The 6,355-nt window shown below is 46.3% G+C and overlaps 1 pseudogene; it reads right to left on the bottom strand.

The window, feature by feature from the left end:
* Nucleotides 1-3,165: 3,165 nt before the first annotated feature.
* On the bottom strand, nucleotides 3,166-6,051 carry LOC123159979 (putative rRNA methylase YtqB; annotated as a pseudogene).
* Nucleotides 6,052-6,355: the final 304 nt, after the last annotated feature.

Raw genomic sequence — 6,355 nt, 5'->3', positions numbered from 1 at the left:
GGAGGAACAGAGTTAAGTGGGCTCGCTCCTCTTAACTGAAAGCCCCTTCTTTTCCTTATTTCCTCAACCAGAACTTTAGAGAAAAGAAGGAGGTGCTAGAGGTGGAATATTTTAGAAAAGAAAATATCTCTGAAGTCTTGATAATATGCACAATTTGAATAAATTGGTTTGGCAATTTTTAGAGGAAGAAAAATAATTCAAGTTTGAATTGAATTCAAACTTGAGCCATTTTTTAACCCAACCAAAACAACCCCAAAATGGATGAAATTTGGCAGAGTGGTCAAAGACATGGTGAGAATTTATAGGAAAAGAATGAACATTAAACGGAACAGAAATAATGCCACATGAATAAATGGGTGAGAATTGAAAGGACGGAGCTAGAGATGGGGTGATGCACTGTGCAAAGGGACTCCGGTTTAGGTGAGAGGGACAACGAAGCACAAGGTTGGTCTCGGAACGGTCAACGAAAGCAAGGGGGGACACGGCAACTACGAGCGGATGCAAGTTTTATGAAAACATGTAAATGCAAAGCGCATGATGCTATGAGATGAGATGCAACAAACAAATAAATAATACGCTCGGGCGGGCCGTCCGGTCACTGACTGGTCACGAAATTTTGACCCAGACGGACGCCTCAAATGTCCGGGCTGACCGGCACACCTCATATCTAACCCAAATATGGGGCGGATATGGGGGCGCCCGGGCGCGTCCGCTCTGTAGGACTGATGATGGGGTCCCACGTGAATCGCCCGGAAACCCGGCGGTCTGACGGACGCCTCCTCCGTTGCCGCAGTGTGAACGTTGCGTGCGCCGCTCCGGCTCGCCGTCCGAGGACAAATTCGGCTATTTAAGCCGCCCGGCGTCCCCCAACTCTAACCCATCCACCTCCTCCCTCTCTCTACCGCAACCCGAGCCCGTCCGCCTCCTCTCCCCCGCTCTCTCACGCTCTCCGGCATCGCCATGGTCCGGCAGAAGATCACCACGTACGCTATGCTCACGCCGGAGCGCCGGAGGCAGATCGTGGAGGAGATCTAGGCCAGGCGCACCACCCCACATCGTTGCCGGGCTGCCTTTGGACTCGCCGAAGCCGGAGGAGGAGGAGCAGCCGAGGGAGGATGGAGAGCAGTTGCCGGAGCCGATGGAGGTGGCGGATCCGGAGGAGGACGAGGCGGAGCTGCCTGCTCCATGGTTCAACATGGAGGAGGCGGAGACGGAGTTTGACATCGCGCAAGCCGCGGAGATGGCGGAGTAGCAGGCCATCCTGGAGTCCATCCAGAATGTGGCCTATGTGAAGGCCAACCAGCAGGAGCGGGCGGCGACCGGCGCGCTCTTCACCGAAATCGACACGAAGATAGAGGAGGAGGCCGGAGCGAAGCAGCCAGAGAAGACGGAGCCGGGAACAAAGATAGTCGACATCTTCGACGAGGAGTAGCTAGGTGACCTACGTAGTACATAGGTTTTTTCCTTTGCATGCTTTTGTATGGATTTAAGAATCTAGTATGAGGTGTCCGGATGCAGTTGTGCTAATTTTTTTTTGAAATAGGTTTTTGCCCCGCTTTATAAATAAAGCAATCACACACCAAAGTACACGGTCAAACAATACAAAGTGATGGGTAACCCCCATACAATGCCGATCCTAAGATGGCCGGGCCACGAACACGCGGCGCACACTAGTAGGATAATGGCTATAGATAATATGGACACTAATGGCGCACCACTACTATATACTATGGTGCACCATGTGTTGGTACGCCATTAGTGTCCAAATACTAATGGCGCACCACATCCACGGTGCGCCAGTACTAACAAATTTTTTTAACTTTTTTTTTCCAAAAATAGTAATGGCGCACCAGGGGATAGTGCGCCATTACTAGTTAGTAATGACGCACCACACCATCGGTGCGCCACTACTAACAATCTTTTTTATTTTTTGTCAAAACTAGTAATGGCGCACCACACCCTCGGTGCGCCACTACTAACAATTTTTTTTCTCAAAGTTAGTAATGGCGCACCGTGGGTGTGGTGCGTCATTACTAGTTTTAACTAGTAATGGCGCACCACACCCACGGTGCGCCATTACTAAGTTTGCGGAAAAAATTCCATCGAATGCACCCCCTCCCCCCTCGGACCGCCTTTTCAGTTTTAGAAAAAATGAAAGAAAATAATGGAAATGTAAAAAAATAAAAAAAAATAAGTTTCCCACGTAATATGTGGTCTAGTTGTTGGGAAAATTTACAAATATGAATTTCGACTTTATTTGCAAAATCTCTCTGGAATTTGTAAAATGGGCGTAACTTTTGCATACGAACTCGGATTAAAAAGTTTTTTATATGAAAGATCATCTACTCGAAAAGTTACATATGAATTGAATGGGGGAAACCCCATTCAACATCTTCAAAATCCCCAAAAACCTAACAGAACGAAAGATACGGGGCTTTTAAAAAAATTTACTAGTGGCGCACCATTTGTTAGGTGCGCCACTAGTAACAGAAAAAAATTGGTTTCAAAAAAACTTTTTTTTTGGAATTTTTTTCAAAATATGATACGTAATATGACCGGGAAGTTTGAAATATTTTTTTAAAATTTTATCGCACTCATGAACATGAACAAAGTCCTAGACATCAAAGGTTTAATAGGATTGATATGCTAGATATATCAACAAGTGCTTGTTAAGTGAGCTGGTGCTGGGTTGGATAGAACTCTGAAGTTAAGCGTGCTTGGGCTGGAGTAGTGTGAGGATGGGTGACCTTTTGGGAAGTTTGACCACGGAGTGCGATTTGACTTGAGATTAAGCATATTGACCCGAGATTAAAATTACTTCTATGTGGTGCGCCATTACTAAGTCAGATAGTAATGGCGGCGCACTGCCCGTCCGGACACGTCCATGGGCATTTGAGGGGTCATATTTGTTATATGCGGCTGTAGATGCTCTAATAGACAGACCAATGCAAGAAGAACACAAGAGCAGTGCCATTCTACCAACTTGATCGTTCTAGCCCTTGGTTCAGCAATTCAGAAACGATCCAGACCAACTTGATCTGTTTTATCAGTCACACCAATGGACAGCAGGTACTGTTTCCAAGGAGCAGTACAGAATTTACAAAATTTCCTTATCTAACTCATTAACCATAATCAGAAACAGCATCACAGTATGCATTGCGGCATTTGATTCATCGACCCGAAATCCAGAATAGGGAGTCCCAAACTTGTGGAGCTTCAGTGGGACTGCGATCATTTCTTTTTTTTTTTTAGAGAAGGACTGCGATCATTTCTTGTGCAGGAGAACATGTACTGGAGCAACTGGCCTGTTAATCATTTCAAACTTGCAGCTCACCCACGTATCAACAGGCAACCTTGAGGCAAATGATTCAACAATATCGAGTTCGTCCCTACAGATAAGAAAACGACGAAGATAAATGGATTCAGTCTTAAATGATAGTTGATTGGAGTTTGATATTAAGCAACAAGATTCTCATGTCAAGTTACAAGCAAGTCTATGATCAAATATTATTAACCGCCAAATACCTACACTATGAAAAAATTCCTTCATCGTGATGAAGGATGGCCGATCCACCTTCTTCTGGCTAGATACTTGGCATCATCAACTACCGCTTTTCCAAATATTTTCTCACACTCCACTGAGCCTAATACTCAGATATCCTCAATCATGCCTGACCGTGTATTATCTGCTCTGTGGAATTGCCTAATCCATATGGCCTCCCTCGAATAGTCGAATTGCAGCTTGGTAAGGACGAACACTTCCTCAAAAAAGGCGCCCTCTTCTCCACCAAGCATGCCTACAACCTCCTCATGCATGAGGGGCCGCCTCAATCTGGGAAAGCAAGGTGCCAAACAAAGTAAAGGTGTTTGGCTGGCTACTATTCCGCAATCGCCTCAACACCAAACGAAACCTATTCCTTATGACTCTCAAGCTCCTGTCCGAGATGCCAACTGCGCACCTATTCCTCCACTGCCCTTTTGCCACATGGATTTGGCAATGCCTAGGTGTCGATCTACATCAACAGGATATCAATACTATTTGGGAGGTGCAACCGCCTATACCTCTACCAGCAACAGTATGGCATACCGCACTCCTCAACGCCCTATGGAAGATTTGGGATGCAAGGAATGTGTGTGTCTTCCGCGACATTGATCAGCTCCACTACTGTCCGGAATTTGTTAACCAACTTTACTCGCATCGGTTTACTAAGCCGGTTCACAAGGTAGCCACCAATTCTTACAGGCTATACCTTTGTTCTCATCTACTTCTGATGATGTAACTAACTGGCCTTGGCCATCTATTTCCCCGGTGATTCCTCAAAAAAAGAGTCTATAATATATAGACACACTGGCAATCAGCAATCATTGAAAAAGCTATCAGCTAGCGATAACTTTGACACAATAAGCAGTTGCCAACTGATATTTACCTTCCACCCAGATGCCCAATGTAGACAAGGACACTTATGAGTCCCCCTGAGCCAACAATTCTGCTGGCAGCTTGTAGTGCCAGCTCAGTTGTCTCAGGTACTGTGATTATTTGTTTATCTCCTCCTGGAAGGTAGCCCAGATTGAATGCTACAAGCCTAAAAGTACATGTTCAAGGTCATAGTTACTTGAGCTGCCAATTTCAGGATAATGGAATCATATAATTAAAACCAATGAAATAGTAAAAGAACTTGATCACCTCACAGGAGAATCTTTTGGAATGATATCCTCCATTCTACTGTGACGTATGCAAAACAATTTGACTAGCTCCCTCTGCAGCAAAGAATATAGTGTTCAGACAGCACATTTGCACAAAGTGAGATTTCATGAGAATGTAGCAGTGATATCGGTGATCTTATGTGAGTATTGCTACAACATAATAATCACTCTCAAAAGAAACTAATAAGAGAAACCACGTATGTTAATCCTCACTCAAGTCAGCAACAAATTTGACAGTTTCCTGTAGTTGCATACCTCATGGCTGTCGACGGCCATTTTCAGAAAATAGGAAGTGCTGTCTATCGCGGAATCTTGGATGTCCAATCCATAGACACGCCCTCGCCTGCTCTCATCAGCCACCATCTTAAGCAGAGCCAGCGTGTCGTTGCCATTCCCGCCGGTGGCATCGACCACTGAATCTCCTTTCTGAACGATACTTCTCCACACCCTAATTAGGTAAAAACATAACAATTAGGAACGAGAATGCTGCCCTACTAGAAGGTGATTCAAGTTGGAAAAAAAAAATCATGCGTTTAATTTCAGGAACGGAAAGGAAGCAGAATTAAGTTAGGCAGTACAAGACGAGGACGATGGGGTTGGGGAGTACCGAGTACCTACGCGTGGGCTACCTCGGTGGCCTTGCGCTTGCCGGCGACGAAGCCCAGCACCGCCTCCTCCACCCCTGTAACCAATCCCGGTCACGACATCGCACGGTCGGCACGCGTTAGTAAGGGGAACATAAATAGTACTACGAACCTGCGGCGACGAGCTGCGCGGTGGAGAGGGGAGAGGTGCCGCCGCTTAGGCAGAGGGGACGGGCTGAATCTGGGGATTCGGCGGAGAGGAGAGAAAGTTTGGGAGCGGCGGAGGAGTAGGGAGAGAGCAGGGCGCAGCAGTGACGGCGGAGGAATGGCTACGCCGGCGGCGGCTGAACCCCGGATGTAGGAGATGCGGCGGCCAGGTTCAGATTTGCTAGATTCACGCCTGATGATTCAGGTGGAGATGCGACGACCCTGAGCTTTTCATCATCAGATGGCCATTTTATGCTGAGGTGAGAGTGGCTCGAACTCTCGAGTTCAGGATCACTCGCAATTTTAGCTACGAAACCTACGCGCTAGCCAACCGCGCCACCATCACTCTGTGTTTTAGCTGGGAAACAAACGTCCTTGGAGATAAGACTCTTCAATTGCAGACTATCATGGGAGCTATGAAACCAGCTTGGGGAAATCCAAAAGGGCTAAGAGCAAGAATGGTGGGGGATAACGTATTCATTGTGGATTTTATGACGGAGACAGACAGAGAGAGGGCACTAGATGGAACCCCGGCCCGTGGCTTGTAGGGCGCCATGCAGTGCTCTTGAAAGAGTTTGAGAAGAATCTTAGACCCTCAGATGTGCGTTTTGAGTCAATGCATATTTGGGTCAGGATCATAAACATACCTTTTAAGTTTTTTCGACAAAGGGTAAATTTTATTGGCTCAAATAGAGCATCAAGATGATACATCACACTGAACACACACCCGGCCTCTGCATAACTAAGATGCACACAACCAACCCAACACACACACATAGAAACACACCGGCAACTAGCGAAGTCATAAGACCAAAAGCTTTGTGCAGGTGTGGAAAAAAGAAAAAGAAACAAGAAATAAG

Source organism: Triticum aestivum, chromosome 1D (assembly GCF_018294505.1).
Source record: "Triticum aestivum cultivar Chinese Spring chromosome 1D, IWGSC CS RefSeq v2.1, whole genome shotgun sequence".
Taxonomy (NCBI): Eukaryota; Viridiplantae; Streptophyta; class Magnoliopsida; order Poales; family Poaceae; genus Triticum; species Triticum aestivum.
This window is presented reverse-complemented; position numbering and strand designations above follow the sequence as displayed.